The sequence below is a fragment of the Somniosus microcephalus genome, chromosome 7, assembly GCF_052327205.1.
Source record: "Somniosus microcephalus isolate GS21.2 chromosome 7, FLI_Smic_1.0, whole genome shotgun sequence".
Lineage (NCBI taxonomy): Eukaryota > Metazoa > Chordata > Chondrichthyes > Squaliformes > Somniosidae > Somniosus > Somniosus microcephalus.
The window spans coordinates 152,178,212-152,199,478 of record NC_140993.1 but is presented as its reverse complement, the minus strand read 5'-3'; the positions used below and the strand labels follow the sequence as shown (position 1 = coordinate 152,199,478).

The window sequence follows — 21,267 nt, the reverse complement described above, 5'->3', positions numbered from 1 at the left end:
ACATTAAAAGAGCTATATAAATACAAGTTGTTGTTGCTACCTCCAGCAGCATACCTGTGAAACCAACTATGATGCAGCATCTGATGGCTCATGTCTCAGCTTCTATTACAGCACAAGCAGCACCCATCTAACATCTGAGTGCTGCAGAGGAAGCTCAGACTGTTGCCATCATGGCTCTGGATACCAGTATGCAAAGTGGCTTCCAGGACATCATAGCACTCCAGCAAACTGTTCCGCAAAAGCTGTGCTCCCTAAAGACCATCTGCAGATATGGCCTCCTGCTGAGAGCCCTTCTCCCCCACTCCTCCTCCTCCCTCTTCTAGCAGCTTGTCCTGCTTTTTTTTAAATTCGTTCATGGGATGTGGGCATTGCTGGCAAGGCCAACATTTATTGCCCATCCCTAGTTGCCCTTGAGAAGGTGGTGGTGAGCCGCCTTCTTGAACCGCTGCAGTCAGTGTGGTGAAGGTACTCTCAGTGCTGTTAGGGAAGGAGTTCCAGGATTTTGACTCCACAACGATGAAGGAACGGTGATATAATTCCAAGTCATGATGGTGTGTGATTTGGAGGTGGTGGTGTTATTATGTGCCTGCTGCCCTTGTCCTTCTAGGTGGTAGAGGTCGTGGGTTTGGGAGGTGCTACCGAAGAAGCCTTGGCGAGTTGCTGAGGTGCATCTTGTAGATGGTACACACTGCAGCTGTGGTGTATGTAACCTGTTCCACCTTAAGAGAACTACCTTAAGAGATGTACTACTTTCTCTTGGCTGCTGTATACTGTAATACTGTAATACCGGTGGTGACCACACCGGTATATAAGTGTTGTGCAAGGATTTGCTGGGCAGTTCAGCCCTGACCTTCGAATAGTAAAGACCTGTTAAAAGTTATTCTTGTTGTCTGTGTCCAGTGATTGATCCTAAACCTAACTGGGACATACAGACTCAACAGTGGCGACGAGTCCGATCTTACCCTGCGGCAAATTTACATCCAAGGCAGCTTCGTCCTCAAAACGGGCGTCGAGAAGAGGCATCCGCCCTTATCATCCTGCTGAGCACCATCGCACGGGAGGCATCGAGAACCCGGGTTAAAAAAAAAAGAAAAAGAATTCTGACCACGAAGCCCTCCATCAGCGACAGGCAGTGTTCATCCCTTCTACCACGGTGGTAGGTAAGCCGATCAGCGACATGAGCAGAAAGTCGGCCGCGTTGACTGTGGAGTAGGGGAGGGAAAACGGAGGAATAAGGGCGGAGAGCTCGACCACGGCCGGTAGAAAGGGCCGGGCTGCAATCGAGGCCGAGAGGCGCAGCGACTGGGGCAGCTTAAGGCTCGAGAGCTGCGGAGAACTCAAACGCAGCCGGTGTAAAGGGCGGGGCTGCAAGGCAAAGCAGCGTCGGGGAGTGAGAACCGCTGGGGAGGCGAGAACGGCAGCAGCAAGGCAATCGCCATTGCAGCCAGCGGGGGAAGAAGGCAAACGCGGGAATCCGCCATTGTAGTCGGCGGGGGAAGAAGATGAGCGCAGGAAAGACCGCCAAGCGCGGGAAGCCGCCATTTTAGTAGGCGGGGGAAGAAGACAAGCGCGGGAAGCCGCAATTTAAAAAAAAAAAACTTGGAAGGGTGCCTAAACATGGGAGCATTAATACCTTTGATAGTGATGTCGAAGATTGGACCACGAATGTAGAACGCATGGTAGTTTATTGTAAAGCAAATAAGGTACCAGATGATGAGAAAGCATTAACCTTATTAAGCTCAATGGGGGCGAAGACATACGGGCTATTGAAGCACCTTCTATCACCAATTAAACCGGCGGATCAGACCTTCGCGAATATTGTTACTGTCCTGAAAAATCATTTAAACCCCACGCCGCTGATGATAGCGGAACGATTTAAATTTTACAGAAGAACGCAGTTGAAAGACGAAAGCAACGCTGAATTTTTAATTGAACTACGTAAGCTATCGAAGTACTGTCAGTTTGGGACAGGGCTAGCAGATGCGCTGAGAGATAAATTTGTGTGTGGATTGTTAAAAGAAGGAACACAAAAGCGACTGCTTGAAGAGAATGATCTTACGCTTGATAAAGCTGTCACTATTGCAGCATCGCAAGAAGCCGCAGCAAGAGGCACTGCGGAAATGCAGCTACGGTCACCGGAACTCTGTACCAATCAAATGGTCTTGAGTACAGTAAAATGTTATCGTTGTGGAAAGACAACACACGATCAGAACCAGTGCTGGTTCAAAAATCAGGAATGCAGAAAATGTGGCAGGCTTGGTCACATAGCTAAAGTATGCCGGTCAGGAAAGAAGACCAGCAACAAAAAGTCACCGCAGGAAAAGTACAAAAAGGTACACAAGGTGACAGAGAACAGTTCGAACGAACAGAAGTCAGATTCAGATGCCAGCAGTAATGAACTGGGTAGTCTAAGAGTACACAATGTTGGTAAGGAAGCAGACCTCCAAACAATTTGGGTCACACTTCAGATAGCAGGAGTCCAAGTGAAGATGGAATTGGACACTGGATCGGCATTGACGGTCATGAATAAGAAAGATTACAAAAGGTTATTCCTACATATTCCCCTACGGGATACGGAGATTGTATTGAAAACATACACGGGGCAAAGAGTATACCCCATCGGGAAGATAGAGGTAAAGGTGGTCCACAAGGGCAAAGAAAGCCGAGGAATGGACTTATATGTGCTACCTGAGGGAGGTCCACCACTACTGGGACGGGAGTGGATTAGGAAAATAAATATGGACTGGCATTCCTTAAAAGCACTAACGGTAGATTCCGGTACAAAAGATGTCAAACCTAAACGATTGTCCAGAATATTGGACGATGCTAAAGAGGTGTTCCAACAAGGACTGGGAACACTCAGAGGAATTACGGCAAACATCAAGATTGAAGAACATGCAAACCCGAAATTTTTCAAAGCCAGACCGGTACCTTATGCAATACGACCTGCTGTGGAAGCTGAGCTGGAAGGGCTAGAACGTTCAGGAGTACTGTCTAAGGTAGACTGGAGTGAGTGGGCCACGCCCATTGTCCCAGTCATGAAGCGTTCATCGAGCAACAAGCCGGGGGAACCGGGGAAGGTTCGCATCTGTGGTGATTTCAAGATCACTGTTAATCCGGTGCTTCACACGGTGCAGTATCCGCTTCCATGGATTGAGGATCTCTTCGCTTCATTGTCTGGCGGGAAACACTTCACCAAGATAGACCTGGCGCAGGCGTACTTACAGATGGAAGTTGAGGAAGAGTCACGCCAGTATCTCACGATCAACACGCATAGAGGCTTGTACCGGTATAATAGACTGGTTTTTGGAGTGGCATCGGCTCCAGCAATTTGGCAGAGGGCCATGGAGCAGGTATTACAGGGAATTCCAGGTACACAATGTTACCTGGACGATATTCTGATTACAGGAGATGATGACGAGGAACACCTTGCAAACTTGGAACTGGTGCTCACCAGATTGAAAGAATATGGTCTTCGAGTTAATCGCCAGAAATGTGAATTCTTTCAGAAGCGGATCTCGTACTGTGGTCATGTCATTGACCAGGAGGGGTTTCATAAGTCTCCTGACAAGATCGAAGCTGTTGTGAAGGCTCCCGCTCCGGATAATGTATCCCAATTGAGGTCGTTTCTAGGGTTGATTAACTATTACCATAAGTTTCTGCCAAATTTATCCACAGTGCTGCACCCGCTGAACGCTCTTTTGCAGAAGGGAGTACCATGTAAGTGGAGCGAGGACTGTAAGAGGGCCTTTCGCGAAAGCAAGGCATTGATCACCTCAGAGGAAGTGTTGGCTCATTTCAACCCAACGCTGCCTATTCGTTTGGCTTGTGATGCTTCTCCATATGGTATTGGGGCAGTACTCTCACACAAGTTGCCAAATGGCCAGGAGAGGCCAGTTGCGTTCGCATCCAGATCATTGACCTCCGCTGAGCGCAATTATGCTCAGATAGATAGGGAGGCTCTCAGCCTTGTGTGGGGAGTAAAGAAGTTTAATCATTACCTGCAGGGCCAAAAGTTTACGCTACTGACAGACCACCAGCCGTTGGTATCCATTTTTAACCCTAAGAAGGGTGTTTCGGTGATGACAGCACAGAGACTCCAGAGATGGTCCCTTTTCCTAGGGGCACATCAATATCAGATAGAATTCAAAGGTACAAACCAGCATGGTAATGCTGATGGGCTGTCGCGCCTGCCACTACCTACAGAGGAGGAGGCACCGACGGTTGACCCTGTTGAGTTATTTCACTCGACCATCATCGAATGTTTACCAGTCACCAATGCAAGTATTGAAAGAGAAACCAGGAACGACCCGACACTGTCCAGGGTCTACGAAGTGACAGTGAAGGGATGGCCAGCACATGGTGATCCACTGTTACCGGCATTCTCAGCAAGACGAGAACAGCTGTCCGTCTGTCAAGGAACATTGATGTATGGAACAAGGGTGATTATTCCTCCTAAGTTAAGAGAGAGAGTTCTAAAGGAACTGCATGAAGGTCATCTGGGGGGAGTCAAGATGAAAAGCCTTGCTAGGGCTTATGTGTGGTGGCCGGGTATCGACCAACAGATAGAGGAGCTGACGAAAAGCTGCTCAGTGTGCCAAAAAGTGCAAAATGCACCTCCGATTGCACCGCTGCATCCATGGGAATGGCCTTGAACCCCATGACAACGTGTACATATTGACTTTGCTGGTCCTTTCATGGACTCCATGTTTTTAATTGCGGTGGACGCACATTCTAAATGGCCAGAAGTGATTAAGATGACTACCACTACCTCGGAAAAGACGATCGCGGTGTTAAGAACGATATTTGCGAGAAATGGATTGCCAGAACAAATATGTTCAGACAACGGACCGCAGTTCGTGTCAGAAGAATTCCAGGGATTCATGAAGAAGAATGGGGTGAAACATTATACCTCTGCCCCATATCATCCGGCTACAAACGGGTTGGCCGAGAGATTTGTACAAACGTTTAAAAAAGCAATAAAGGCCATGAGCGAAGATCAGATTCCACTACAACACAAGGAGGACAAATTCCTACTGGCATATCGAAACGCCACTCATGCAGTGACAAACCAAAGTCCTGCCATGATGTTCTACAACAGGAGGTTGCGGTCCAGGTTGGACTTGTTAAAACCAAATGTGCGGAGGGAAGTTGAAAACAAACGGTTCCAGCATATAAATAACAAGACCACTCGGAGTTTCGAAATAGGACAACCAGTGTTAGCCCGGGACTATAAAAACGAGAAATGGCAATCTGGAACAATTCGGGCCAGACAAGGACCCCTGATGTACACGGTAGATATTGGTGAAAATGTAATACGGCGTCATGCTGACCAACTGGTAGAATCGAGAACAAGTGTCGAACCCATGGTTACGGCAGAGACAACCGTGAAAGAAGTTAGTGAACCTGAAGCATCTACCTCAGAAGTGAATGTACCTGATGATGATGTCCAATCCATAAGAGATCAACTAGATGAGTCACCCCAGCAACGAGAATCAGAGACCCCTGAAAGGCGTTATCCAACTCGAATCAGGAGGCCTCCTCAGAGACTGAATCTTTGAACTGTTTTGCATGAAGTTGTATATATATATGTTATTATGTTATGTTAAATGGGGATATAACTGTTAAGCTAAAAAGGGAGGATTGTGGTGTATGTAACCTGTTCCACCTTAAGAGAACTACCTTAAGAGATGTACTACTTTCTCTTGGCTGCTGTATACTGTAATACCGGTGGTGACCACACCGGTATATAAGTGTTGTGCAAGGATTTGCTGGGCAGTTCAGCCCTGACCTTCGAATAGTAAAGACCTGTTAAAAGTTATTCTTGTTGTCTGTGTCCAGTGATTGATCCTAAACCTAACTGGGACATACAGACTCAACAGCAGCCACGGTACACCAATGGTGGAGCGAGTGAATGTTTAAGGTAGTCGATGGGGTGCCAATCAAGCGGGCTGCTTTGTCCTGGATGGTGTCGAGCATCTTGTGTTGTTGGAGCTGCACTCATCCAGGCAAGTGGAGAGAATTCAATCACACTCCTGACTTGTGCCTTGTAGATGGTGGAAAGGCTTTGGGGAGTCAGGAGGTGAGACACTTGCTGCAGAATGCTCAGCCTCTGGCCTGCTCTTGTTGCCACAGTATTTATGTGGCTTGTCCAGTTAAGTTTCTGGTCAATGGTGACCCCCAGGATATTGATGGTGGGGGATTCGGCAATGGTAATGCTGTTGAATGTCAAGGGGTGGTGGTTAGACGTGTTTGCTTGTTGGAGATGGTCATTGCTTGGCACTTGAGTGGTGCGAATGTTACCTGCCACTTATCAGCCCAAACCTAAATGTTGTCCAGGTCTTGCTGCATGCAGGCATAGACTGCTTCATTATCAGAGGAGTTGTGAATGGCACCGAACACTGCGCAGTCAGCGAACATCCCCACTTCTGACCTTATGATGGAGGGAAGGTCATTGAAACAGCTGAAGATGGTTGAGCCGAGGACACTGCCCTGAGGAACCCCTGCAGCAATGTCCTGGGGCTGTGATGATTGACCTTCAACCACCACAACCATCTTTGTGCTAGGTATGATTCCAGCCAGTGGAGAATTTCCTCCTCCCCCGATTCCCAATGACTTCAGTTTTACTAGGGATCCCTGATACCACACTCGGTCAAACGCTGCCTTGATATCAAGGGCAGTCACTCTCACCTCACCTCTGGAATTTAGCTCTTTTGTCCATGTTTGGACCAAGGCTGTAATGAGGTCTGGAGCCAAGTGGTCCTGGCGGAACCCAAACTGAGCATCAGTGAGCAGGTTATTGGTGAGTAAGTGCTGCTTGATAGCACGATCGATGACACCTTCCATCACTTTGACGATGATTGAGAGTAGACTGATGGGGCGGTAATTGGCCGGATTGGATTTGTCCTGCTTTTTGTGGACAGGACATACCTGGGCAGTTTTCCACATTGTCAGATAGATGCCAGTGTTATAGCTGTACTGGAACAGCTTGGCTAGAAGTGCGGCTAGTTCTGGAGCACATGTCTTCAGCACGACAGCTGGGATGTTGTCGGGGCCCACAGTCTTTGCTGTATCCAGTGCGCTCAGCCGTTTCTTGATATCACGTGAGTGAATCGAATTGGCTGAAGACTGTGATGCTGGGGACCTCAGGAGGAGACTGATGTGGATCATCCACTTGGCACTTCCGGCTGAAGATGGTTGCAAACGCTTCAGCTTTGTCTTTTGCACTCGTGATCTGTGTATTATTTGTTTTACCTCCAACATATCCATTTTGGAATGTATTAATTTCTCTAATTTAACTGGTTCAAGTCACATGACATTGCTCGTGGGTCAAACGAATGGGACTATGCCAGCACACATAAGTGGAAGCTGGTAAAGATGCATGATTGGGCAGAATTTCAACTAAACACAAAAATCAGAAGGTTACACGGAAAAGAAAACACAGCAAATGAACAGAAAAACTAAATTAGAAAACGTGATACCAAAACACTAATAAAATTCCTGAAATCCAAAGTAATAAAGAGAAATTTAACTTATTTGGTTGCCTTGAACCACTGGTCTTGGTCATTGGCCTTTATTCAGCATTGTTTTTCAGTTGTACATTGTATTTTAAGTTGTCACCTTTTGTGGTGCTATATCAGCATTTTTGAAACTGTTCAGCAGCTTTTCCAAGTTTTGTATGTTGCAGGCTAGCAGCAGTGATCTCGAGTGCTCGGAGAAGGCATAGTCATAGATTGGGAAAGGACTGTGTGTGCAGGTCATGAGGTGCCTTGTTTATTAACTCACATTAATTTCATTTACACTGTGAGCGCATGTAGAAGTGGAGGTGGGTCATACTGTTAACATTCTATCAGGAGGAGCATGGGTACTCATGCCTTCCCTTACCTTGGCCAACCTCGTGAGATCATTAAACATTATTCGCCAGTGTGGCCATACATGGAATGGCGGCGGGGCATGGACTGTTTAAGGCATTTCCTCCATAATGCTTGTACCACCCTATTATGCACCTTCCTGTCCTCAGTCACTACAAGACGCGCCCTAGTTTCTCTTATATCATCCAGTAATATATCCACGGAAGAATCAACAAACCTGGGAGCATTTTCAACAGCTTACTTCCCCTCCTGAGCCTGCTCCTGCTGCTGTTGTGATGATTTTATCAAGTCACCTGCTTCTTTAAGCATTTATAGCATTTTATACAATGTGGGTCATAATTTGCAAGTGTCTTTCTAGTGCACTTCAGGCAGAAGACCATCAGTAATGCTATGGAAGGCCTGGGAATTAGGCTAGGATTGGATACGCCAGGTCTCGGCCAACACTGCCAATATTCACAGAAACTCCTGTTCCAAACAAGGTCACCCACATTAGAGCAGGCATGCCCCGGGGAGAGGACTCCTAGGCCAGTTATTTCCTCATTTCTGGCCAGGGAACTGGCAGGCTACCGGAAAGCATGATCAGTGGCAGGGGTTCCTGGTATGCACATCGCAGCACTTTTGGTGGATCATAGATTTGCAGGTTTTCGCCCCAGCATTTGCACAACATTCTCCCTTCTAACAGTAGTACCCATTGAGGAGCAAGGGATACTGCTCCAAACCTATGCTGCTTAAGAAATTAGCTCCACTTTAGGAAGTTGGAGTGGGATTCCAGCAGTCATGGCCAGGTGGAAGTCCCGTCCAGCTGCAGTCCGAGCAATTGGAGCAAAATCCAGCCCCATGCATTCCAAAATCCCATGATATTTGTTACTTCCACAGGGCATCTGATTTAATTAAATATGACATGTCCACTGTGCAGCAAAGAAATAAGTCCATCAACTTCCACAGGATTGCTGGCTTCTGCGGGATGCAGAGGACTATTGTTGGAAACCACGTGCTACTGAAGGCTCCACTGAAGGAACCAATCACTTATCTACAGGAAGGGTTATCACTCGCTAAATGTGTGAATTGTCTGCGATGCCCAACTGAGGATTCTGCATGTAAACTCAGCATCGGGGAAGTACTCCTGACGAGGATGTGCAGACATTAGAGATTACTTTTTTTTAAATGTTTTTAAAACTTTAACTTTTTAGAAGTTGCAGGTAACTTGTGTCTGACCTATGGCATCTGTTCCCAGCTATTTATAGTGCCATATAGTTAGTCTGTGGGGTAAGCCATTGGCTGCACTGTTGATAAGGTCCCTGATTCATCATTGATTTCTCCACGTCATAGACAGATCGAGGTTTCAGCAATTTACAACGTACATATAGATCGATATGAACGATATGGAGCTGAAAAGCCCAAATAACGCTTGCATACATTGCAGCAAATTCAGGTCCAATGTATAGTGGAATACCGCATTTAAAATTCAGTTCCTACAGGCACCAAATCTCAGCATTTTGAGGTGCATGTTAAAATATTTCGAAGTTTGCTATTGATTCAGTGTTAATGGAGGAGTTTTGTTCTGAAATTGTGGTAATGGTTCAACTGGAATTAATTTGAGATTTGATTTTTTTGATGTGTACTAGAGTAACTTTTTTTATACGTACGAGTAACAAATGAACCGAACATCATACAACATCTGTTTGTATGATGACTCCTGTTGATCACTTGTTTTTGTTGTATGGAGACTAGGATGACAGAGAGAATGTAACAGAAGGGATTCATAGAATTATAGAAATTTACTGCTCAGAAGGAGGTCATTCGACCCATTGTGTCTGTGCGGGCTGAAAAAGAGCTATTCAGCATAATCCCACTTTCCAGCTCTTGGTCCGTATCCCTGCAGGTTACTGTACTTCAGGTGCATCTCCAAGTACTTTTCAAATGTGATGAGGGTTTCTGCCTCTACCACCCTTTCAGGCAGTGAGTTCCAGATCCCCACCACCCTCTGGGTGAAAATAGTTCTCTTTAACTCTCTTCTAATCCTTCTACAAATTACTTCAAATCTATGCCCTCTCTGCTAAGGGAAATAGGTCCTTCCTATTAACTCTAACGAGGCCCCTCATAATTTTATACACCTCAATCAAGTCTTCTTTCAGCCGCCTCTGTTCCAAAGAAAACAACAACCCCAGCCTATCCAATCTTTCCTCATAGCTAAAATTCTCCAGTCCTGGCAACATCCTTGTAAATCTTCTCTGTACCCTCTCTAGTGCAATCACATCTTTCCTGTAATGTACACAGTACTCTAGCTGTGGCCTAGCTAGTGTTTTATACAGTTCAAGCATAACCTCCCTGCTCTTATTTCTATCCTCATCTAATAAAGGAAAGTATCCCGTATGCCTTCTTAACCACCTTATCTACCTGTCCTGCTACCTTCAGGGATCTGTGGACATGCACTCCAAGGTCCCTCTGTTCCTTTACACTTCTCGGTGTCCTACCATTTATTGTATATTCCCTTGCCTTGTTAGCCCTCTCCAAATGCATTTCCTCACACTTCTCCAGATTGAATTCCATTTGCCACTTTTCTGCCCACCTGACCAGTCCATTGATATCTTCCTGCAGTCTACAGCTTTCTTCCTCACAATCAAACACACAGCCAATTTTTGTATCATCTGCAAACTTCGTAATCATGCCCCCTACATTGATGTATACCACAAAAAGCAAGGGACATAAGAACATAAGAAATAGGAGCAGGAGTAGGCCAATCGGCCCCTCGAGCCTGCTCCGCCATTCAATAAGATCATGGCTGATCTGATCCTAACCGCCAATCTACTATCACTGAACCATCTCCTGAATCTAACAGAATTAGACACACGAAATAGGAGCAGGATCAGGCTACACGGCCCCTGGGCCCGCTCCGCTACCCACAGGGCCATGTCCGATCCAAACCTAGACTCATGTCCAAATTCCTGCCCGCTCCCCGTAACCCTTAATTCCCTTTACTTCTAGGAAACTGTCTATTTCTGTTTTAAATTTATCTAATGATGTAGCTTCTACAGCTTTTTGGGGCAGCATATTCCATGGACCTACCACCCTCTGAGTGAAGTAGTTCCTCCTCATCTCAGTTTTGAAAGAGCAGCCCCTTATTCTAAGACTATGCCCCCTAGTTCTAGTTTCACCCATCATCGGGAACATCCTCCCCGCATCCACCCGATCCAACCCCTTCACAATCTTATATGTTTCAATAAGATCGCCTCTCATTCTTCTGAACTCCAATGAGTAGAGTCCCAATCTACTCAACCTCTCCTCATATGTCCATCCCCTCATCCCCGGGATTAACCGAGTAAACCTTCTTTGTACTGACTCGAGAGCAAGTATGTCCTTTCTTAAGTATGGACACCAAAACTGTACGCAGTATTCCAGGTGCGGTCTCACCAATACCTTGTACAACTGAAGCAATACCTCCCTATTTTTATATTCTATCCCCCTAGCAATGAAAGCCAACATTCCATTGGCCTTCTTAATCACTTGCTGCACCTGCATACTAACCTTTTGAGTTTCGTGCACCAGGACCCCCAGATCCCTTTGTACTACAGTACTTTCCAGTTTCTTGCCATTAAGATAATAACTTGCTCTACGATTTTTCCTGCCAAAGTGCATAACCTCACACTTTCCAGTATTGTATTCCATCTGCCAAATCTCTGCCCACTTACTTAGCCTGTCTATGTCCCCTTGCAGGTTTTTTATGTCCTCCTCACTCACTACTTTCCCTCCCATCTTAGTATCATCTGCAAACTTTGATATGTTACACTCGGTCCCCTCCTCCAAATCGTTAATATAGATGGTAAAGAGTTGGGGACCCAGCACTGACCCCTGCGGAACACCACTAGTTACTGATTGCCAGTCTGAGAATGAACCATTTATCCCAACTCTCTGCCTTCTGTTAGATAGCCAATCCTCTATCCATGCCAGAATATTACCCCCAATCCCGTGATTTTTTATCTTAAGCAATAATCTTCTGTGTGGCACCTTGTCAAATGCCTTTTGGAAGTCTAAATACACTACGTCCACTGGTTCCCCTTTATCCACCCTATATGTTACTTCCTCAAAGAACTCCAGCAAATTTGTCAAACATGACTTCCCCTTCATAAAACCATGCTGACTTTGTCCTATTAAATTATGATTATCCAAATGTCCTGTTACTGTCTCCTTAATAATGGACTCCAAAATTTTACCTACCACAGATGTTAGGCTAACCGGTCTATAGTTTCCAGCCTTCTGTCTACTGCCCTTTTTAAACAAGGGTGTTACATTAGCAGTTTTCCAGTCTGCCGGGACCTTTGCCGAGTCCAGGGAGTTTTGGAAAATTATTACCAATGCATCCACAATCCCTACCACCACTTCCCTCAAGACCCTAGGATGTAAGCCATCCGGTCCAGGTGATTTATCCGCCTTGAGTCCCATTATTTTACCGAGTACCACTTCCTTAGTGATTTTGATCGTGTTTAGCTCCTCCCCCCCTATAGCCCCCTGTTTGTCCAGTGTTGGGATATTCTTAGTGTCCTCTACTGTAAAGACTGATACAAAATATTCATTCAGTGTTTTTGCCATCTCCATATTTCCCACCATTAATTTCCCGGTCTCATCCTCTAAGGGACCAACATTTACTTTAGCCACCCTTTTTCTTTTTATATAACTATAAAAACTCTTACTATCTGTTTTTATATTTTTTGCTAATTTACTTTCATAATCTATCTTCCCTTTCTTAATCAATCTTTTTGTTATTTTTTGCTGTCTTTTAAAGTTTCCCCAATCCTCTATCCTCCCACTAGATTTGGCTACCTTATATGCCCTTGTTTTTAGTTGAATACTATCCTTACTTTCTTTACTTAGCCACGGATGGCTGTCTTTTCTTTTACACCCTTTTCTTCTCAGTGGAATATACTTTTTTTGGAAGTTGTAAGATAACTCCTTAAATGTACACCACTGATCATGTATCGTCTTACCCTTTAATCTATTTTCCCAATCCACTCTACTCAATTCCGCTCTCATACCTTCATAGTCTCCTTTATTCAAGCTCAGCACGCTTGTTTGAGATCCAACCTTCTCACCCTCTAATTGAATATGGAATTCAACCATGTCATGGTCACTCATTCCAAGGGGATCCTTTACTAGGACATTTTTAATTAATCCTGTCTCGTTGCACAGGACCAGATCTAAGGTTGCTTGCACCCTGGTTGGTTCATTTACATACTGCTCAAGAAACCCATCCCTAATACACTCAATGAACTCATCCTCAAGGCAGCCCTGCCCAATTTGATTTGTCCAATTAATATGATAGTTAAAATCCCCCATAATTATAGATGCTCCCTTATTACAAGCCTCAACTATTTCCTGATTGATACTCCGTCCAACAGAGTTGCAACTGTTCGGAGGCCTATAGACTACGCCCACTAGTGTTTTTTTCCCCTTATTATTCCTTATCTCCACCCAAACTGTTTAATTATCCTGATCTTTTGACCCAATATCATTTCTCTGTATTACAGCGATTCCTTCCTTTATTAACATAGCCACCCCACCTCCCCTTCCTTCCTGCCTGTCCTTCCTGATCATTAAATAACCTGGTATGTTTAATTCCCAGGCATTGTCACCCTGCAGCCATGTTTCTGTAATGGCCACAAGATCATACCCATATGTAGTTATTTGTGCCATTAACTCGTCTATTTTGTTACGAATGCTACGTGCATTCAGATAGAGAACTTTCAAATATGTTTTGTGACACTTAGTTCCTGCTTTTGCCCTTTTTATTACTTTACCTTTTACTCCATACCTTCTGCCCCTTCCGGACACGCTCTGGTTTTTAATTTCCCCACTGCTACCTAAGTCTATGACCTTCTCTGTTGTCATTTTTATTATTTGCTCTCTCGGAACCTCCCCCCCACTAGTTAGTTTAAAGCCCTCTCTACAGCCCTAGTTATATGATCCGCCAGGACTCTAGTCCCAGCACTGGCCAAGTGAAGCCCATCCCAATGGAACAGCTCCCTCCTGCCCCAGTACTGGTGCCAGTGTCCCAGGAAGCAAAACCCACTTCTCCCACACCAGTCTTTGAGCCACGCATTTAACTCTCTAATTTTATTTGTCCTAGCCAAATTCGCTCGTGGCTCAGGTAATAATCCAGAGATTATTACCCTTGAGGTACTGAGCCCTGCGAAACCCCACTGGAACCAACTTTCCATTCACAAAAATGTTGGGTCCAACTTGCCACTTTCTCTTGGAGCCAATGGGCTTTTACTTTTCTGACCAGCCTGCCATATGGGACCTTGTCAAAAGCCTTGCTAAACTCCATGTAGACTACTTCAAACACACTACCCTTATCAACCCTCCTTGTTACCTCCTCAAAAAATTAAATCAAGTTTGTCAGACATGACCTTTCCTTAACAAATCCAAGCTGACTGTCCTTGATTAATTCATGCCTTTCTAAGTGAAGATTAATATTCTCCCTCAGAACTTTTTCCAACAGTTCGTTCACCACCGAGGTTAGGCTGACTGGCCTGTAATTACTCGGTCGAACCCTTTCTCCCTTTATAAACAACAGTACAGCATTAGCAGTCCTCCGGCACCACACCTGTAGCCAGAGAGGATTGAAAAATGATGGTCAGAGCCTCTGCTATTTCCTCCCTTGCTTCTCTTAACAGCTTGGGATACATTTCATCTGGGCCTGGCGATTTATCTACTTTCAAAGATGCTAAACCCCTTAACACTTCCTCTCTCTCTATGTTTATCTCATCTAAAATTTCACATTCCTCCCCCTTAACTACAATGTCTGCATCATTGTTTTTATTTGTTCTTGGGATGTGGGCGACACTGACGAGGCACTATGTATTGTCCAAGCTAGTTGTCCTCAGAGCATTAATACTTAACCACATAAGTGTGACTCCAGTCTCTCTCTAAGGTAGACTAGGTAGATGCAACAGATCCCTTTTCCTAAGGTCATGAGTGAACCAATTGGGTTTTCACAACCACCCAGCAGCTCTCGTGGTCATTATTTCTGATGCTAGCCCACAAATTAGCAGATTGATTGATAGAATTCAGTTTTGCAATTTGTAATGGTGGATTTGAACTCTCAACCTATGCATCATAATACATGCACTCCCCATCTACCCGGAGCCATGCAATCTCCTGGGAGAGGAGAGAAAACAGATTAAAAACCACGGCCAATTATGGGAATACAAACTGGAAAATCACTCTCCTTAGGCTTTCAAAACTTTTTTTTAATTTGTTCATAGGAACTGGGCATCGCTGGCAAGGCCAGCATTTATTGCTCATCCCTAATTGCGCTTGAGAAGGTGGTGGTGAGCCGCCGCCTTGACCGCTGCAGTCCGTGTGGTGAAGGAACTCCCACAGTGCTGTTAGGGAGGGAGTTCCAAGATTTTGACCCAGCGACGATGAAGGAACGGCGATATATTTCCAAGTCAGGAAGGTGTGTGACTTGGAGGGGAACTTGGAGGTGGTGGTGTTCCCCTGCGCCTGCTGCCCTTGTCCTTCTAGGTGGTAGAGGTCGCGGGTTTGGGAGGTGCTGCCGAAGGAGCCTTGGCGAGTTGCTGCAGCGTATCTTGTAGATGGTACACACTGCAGCCACGGTACGCCGGTGGTGGAGGGAGTGAATGATTAAGGTGGTGGATGGGGTGACGATCAAGAGGAATGCTTTGTCCTGGATTGTGTCGAGCTTCTTGAATGTTGTTGGAGCTGCACTCACCCAGGCAAGTGAAGAGTATTCCATCACACTCCTTACTTGTGCCTTGTAGATGGTAGAAAGGCTTTGGGGAGTCAGGAGATGAGACACTCACTGCAGAATATCTAGCCTCTGACCTGCTCTTGTTGCCACAGTATTTATGTGGCTGGTCCAGTTAAGCTTCTGGTCAAGGATGTTGATGATGGGGAATTTGGCGATGGTATTGCCGTTGAATGTCAAGGGGCGGTGGTTTGACTCTTGTTGGAGATGGTAATTGCCTGGCACTTGTGTGGCGCGAATGTTATCTGCCACTTATCAGCCCAAGCCTGAATGTCGTCAGGTCTTGTTGCATACGGGCCTGGACTGCTACTTCATCTGAGGAGTTGCGAATGGCACGGAACACTGTGCAGTCATCAATGAACATTCCCATTTTTGACCTTATGCTGGAGGGAAGGTCATTGATGAAGCAGCTGAAGATGGTTGGACCTAGGACACTGCCCTGAGGAATTCCTGCAGCGATGTCCTGGGGCTGTGATGATTGACCACCAACCACCACAACCATCTTCCTTTGTGCTCGGTATAACTCCAGCCAGTGGAGAGTTTTCCCCCCGATTCCCATTGACTTCAGTTTTACTAGGGCTCCTTGATGCCACACTTGATGTCAAGGGCAGTCATTCTCATCTTACCTCTGGAATTCAGCTCCTTTGTCCATGTTTGGACCAAGGCTGTAATGAGGTCTGGAGCCGAGTGGTCCAGAAGATCGCATTGGCCCTGATTTATGTTCCATGATGAAGAGATGTGTGGAAAGCAAGCAAAAGTGAATGGTGCTCAGAGAATAAGACTGTATGGCAAGAAGTGGAGGGAGGTGGGCGAGGAATACAAATGCATAGAAAAATACTGTAGTTTGAATGGCTTTTCTTTTTTAGTATTTGCAAACTTCATTTTTTAAATATTTGGTTAATTCTATATATTATGAACTAAATTTATAGACTTAAGTATTTCACCACAGAAGGTGTTAAAGTGATGTCCCCCACTTTAAGCTTTGACAATGTAATTTCCAAACAGTTAAACAATAAGCATTCCATTTTAGTCACTGTTTGTTATCTATCTGTATTTGCGATCTATCAGAAAATACATCAAATTTCACACATTGCTTATCTGAAGCAGGTGCTATGCTGCACATATTTTAGATACAAATTCAGTGTCAGCTAGCAGGTGATTTAGACTTTCTGTTGTTAGATTGTTAGACTTTTTATGGATTACCGTCTGTCACTTGCCTTGAATCTTGTTTGTCTAATGAATTTGGCTTGCTAGCTGATTTTATCTGCTATAAATGACTACATGCAAAAGATAATACTGTGTAAAGTAACCATTCATTGCAAAATCAATTAATTCATTCACGCAATACAAAAGATTGTTTTTCTAGCACTAAAAGACAATTCAGTTTGGTTGTACATGCAAAATAATGCCTCGGTTATTGTAGGGTGATAGCGGTCGTAAAAACAGTATTAAGCTGTCGCTAACATTTCCAGCAGGGCTTACGGGGGGAAAAATTGAGTCGTGCCCTCTTTGGGGCGCTAACTTTGCAGCGCCCCGAAAAAATAAGCACCCCCGCAGCTGAAATTAACCGGTAGCACCCCAAGAGGGAAGCGGGGTGCTACTGGAAGCCCCCCACCTCCCTCTTGGGCGCTGCAAGTGAATATCACGACGTGCGCTGCGGCACGCCGTGCTGCGGTACTGCGGGCCTTCTTAAAGGGGAGGGGCCTAGCGCAGCGCGACCCAAGACCAGCTGGGCCACCAGGGATCGGAGTGCTGGCAAGAGCCCGGCACTCGTAAAGCACTGGGCTCATGGAGTGCAGCCAGCACTCCACGGGAGGGCTGCAGAGGGGGCAGGTGCTGGCAGGCGGCCAGCAGCACAAATGGCCACCTGGCACCTCCCCTTTAATTTGCGCCGCCCCGGCTGCAGGTAGGCCCCCCTGACCCCGTGAGACATAGTATCCGGCGGTAAGTCGGGGCGCTACCGAAGATTGTGACCAGGGGGCTGCGCACAGCAATGACGTCATTGCCAACGCCGCAGGGCGCTAACTGTTACCGCCGCCACTAACCTCCCGCTGAATTTCGCTGGAGGCATTGGCGGTGCCGTGCCCAGGTGCTAGTAGCTTTGTGCCCCGTTGACGCCCTCTTAGGCAAAGCAACCGAATTTTTAGGCCTACAACTTGTTAATGCATACAGTATTAGATTCAATATAGTTTAGAGTCTCTCTAAAAAGTCGAAGAATTTGATTGAAATTTAATAATTGGCCAATGTTGGACTTCGTAATAATGACACCTACTGGATTTTCAAAAGCAACAACAAAGATTTAAATTTAATCTAGTATAAACCTTGATTTTAACCTAACCCACCAGGCGTTAAAGGATGGTGTTTGGGTCAGACACTCATTTTATACTCCACCCAATATTACTCTCCATTGACCCAAACCTCATTCCCATGAAGGAGTGAGCCTTGGCTCAGTGGTAACATTCCTGCCTCCGAGTCAGGAGGCAATGGGTTTGAGCCCGCTCTAGACAGTGTCAGGAAGCAGAGACCAGAGTTCCAGTCCATGACTATTGGGTTGACATCCAACATGATACTTCATAGAAGGCCCATCGTGCCTGTGCCAGCTCTCCAATTCGTCCCACTCCCCTGCTCTTTTTACCCATAGCCCTGCAAATTTCTCCTTTTGGGGCAGTAGTTGTAGTCGCCCTTGTAGGCTCTGAAGTGTAAAGGTGTTTTTGGCATTGCAGTTGTTTGTTAATGGGGGCCTTCTAGGAATCCCACTTCAAGAGAAGGAGGAGGATCAGGATGAAGGAGTAAACTGAGCCGCTGCTAGAGGGAGAGCAGATAGAAGGAGGTATACTCCGAGAAGCAGGTGCCCCGTCAGCTCCAGTTTGTTAATGACTCACGAAGACCAGCAGGAACTAGGGAGAAAAGAAGGGAACTTGATATCCTTCATTCCAGGCCCATTGGGATATACTCTTTCTAAAGGAAACATTGAAAAAATGTGCGATAGCAAAATACTGCGGATGCTGGAAATCCAAAATAACAACAGAAAATGCTGGAAAAACTCAGCAGGCCAGGCAACATCCATGGAGAGAAAATAGAGTCAATGTTTCGAGAAAGAGTTTGACTCGAAACTGTTATGTCTGACATTGGTGATAGGTACTCGATTGCCTTGGCCTGAGCACATGGAGTTTGATAGTGCTGTTGTATTGTGTATAGGTATTCGATTGCTTGTGCCTGGAAGTGTGTGTGTGTGGCAGCCATTATAAAAGCACCATGAACTGAACTCTGCTGACGGTCTCTGGATTATCTTTGCAAACGCAACATTTGGCGACAAGGATGGCTGAAATCTCTCTTCCACCACCTCCTCCCTTCCTTGCACTACCAGGTGAGCCCCCGATCCCATGGGTTCACTGGTTACAGTCCTTTGAAACCTACCTCATTGCTCTTGGACTAGAAACTGTGAGTACGGCTCGGAAAAAGGCACTGTTATCCCATTGCTTGGGAGCGGAGGGCCAGCGTGTTCTTGGGACATTATGCACAGCAGACTCAATTCAAACGTATGATGTGGCTGTGGCTCTGTTAAGCACACACTTCTCTGCCCCACAAAGTGCCCTCCTGCGGCGATTCATTTTTAGACAGCGTCACCAACTTCCCGGCGAGTCGGTGCATCAATACGTGGCTAATTTGAGGGGGTTAGCTAGCTCGTGCAAGTTCAGTGCGCTACAAGATGAGATGGTGTGTGATCAACTAATAGAGCACACCAACAACGTGAGAGTGCGTGAAAGAGTGTTACTCGAGTCCGACGATCTGTCATTGTCACAGGCAGTCAACATTGCCTTTCAAGTGGAGTCTGCAGCCGAATGTGCAGCGAAACTAGCACACACACCCAGTGACGGCGCCCTCGGCCCTGACAGCCCTGACACTGTAATGCTCGCGCGACGGCAGCAATGCGCGCTACCGTGGCAACAGTGTGGAAACTGCGGATCTCGTTCACATGCTACCAGAGCGCAGAATTGCCCCGCGCGCGGCCAAGCCTGTCGCAATTGTGGAAAACAAAATCACTTTGCCAAGGTCTGCCCCTGTTGCTACAGATGAACACTCTCAGTCCTCAAGCAGTTGGCCTATAATTCACAACGTGAGCTCTGGGCCAGTAGTGGCTTTCAAGTCATGCACAATTAACCTGAATGATGTGTGCATCCCTCTGTTATTGGATACCGGTGCCAGCGTCTCACTGCTGAATGTGGACACATTCAAACGCTTTTTCAGCTCCCTGCCACTCTCTGCGCCCTCCACTGCCCTTTGCGGGTATGGTAATTCGAAAATTGGATTAGTGGGCTCAGTCAACCTCACTGTACGCTATGGAACAAAAGTTTTGCCAGATTTTTGTTTTCATGTGGCACGCCAAGGAGCTAACCTGATGGGACTGGATCTTTTCACTGACCTGGGTTTTTCTCTCTTGGACACCGGCGGGTCTGCGATTCTGCACGTCTCCTCACCGTGGCGCCAAACATGGCCAACACTCTTCGAGGGTCTGGGCTGCCTGACTGCCTTCACCCACCAGCCCATGGTTGACTCCACCGTTACTGTGGTGTATGTAACCTGTTCCACCTTAAGAGAACTTAAGCCTGTTCCACCTTAAGAGATGTACTACTTTCTCTGGCTGCTGTATACGTAATACCGGTGGTGACCACCGGTATATAAGTACTGTGTAGTGATATTGTATTTAGTATAGTCCTGACCTCCAACTAGTAAAGACCTGTTGAACTTTATTCTTGTAGTCTGTGTCAGTAATTAATCTTAATACAACTGGAACACACAGACTTAACAGTGGCGACGAGTCCGATTCTTACCCTGCGGCAGTTTATATCCACGGCGGCTTCGTCCACAGAACGGGCATCGAAGAGAGGCATCCACCCTCATCACCCTGCTGGAAGACACGTCGCGCGGCAGGCATCGAGAACCCGGAGTGCAGAAGACATCCTGAACTCGAAGCCTCCATCAGCGGCAGTCAGCTATCTTCTGTCTACCTCGGTGGTGGGTAAGCCGGTCAGCGACGCGAGCAGAAAGTCGGCCGCGTTGGCTGTACAGACGGGGGGAGGAAGATGGAGGAATAAGGGCGGTGAGATCGATCGCGACCGGAGATAAGGGCCGGGCCGCATTCGGGCCGAAAGGCGCAGCGCGGGGACATCGATCGCGGCTGGTGATAAGGGTCGGGCCGCTTTCGGGCCAAAAAGGCGCAGCGTCTGGGGCGACTGAAGGCGCGAGAGCCGCGGTGAAGGCGAACGCCGCCAGCGCTAATAACCGGGCTGCAAGAAGGGCTGCGAGGCGCAACATCGGGGAAGCGCGAATGCCCGAGGGAGCCGCGGTGAAGCGGAGACAGCGTCGGGGGAGTTACTAACCGCTGGGAAAGGGGAGCAGCAGCGGCACGCCAAACGCCATTGCAGCTAGTGGGTGAAGACCGCCAAGCGCGGGAAAACCGCCATTTTGTAGGCGGAGGACGAAGACAAGAGCGGGAAGCCGCCATCTTGGGATAAAATAAATTGCAACAATGCCTAAACGTGGGAACATTAATACCCTTGATGGCGACGTCGAAGATTGGGCCAACAAAATTATTGTAAAGCAAATAAAATTCCAGATGCAGAGAAA

General features: G+C 46.5%; 1 protein-coding gene across 1 annotated transcript in view; it reads left to right on the top strand.

Annotated features, from left to right (window-relative positions):
- cpa6 (carboxypeptidase A6) overlaps window positions 1-21,267 on the top strand; it is a 190,978-nt gene that overhangs the window by 80,298 nt on the left and 89,413 nt on the right. The gene's annotated exons all lie outside the window — the stretch shown is intronic.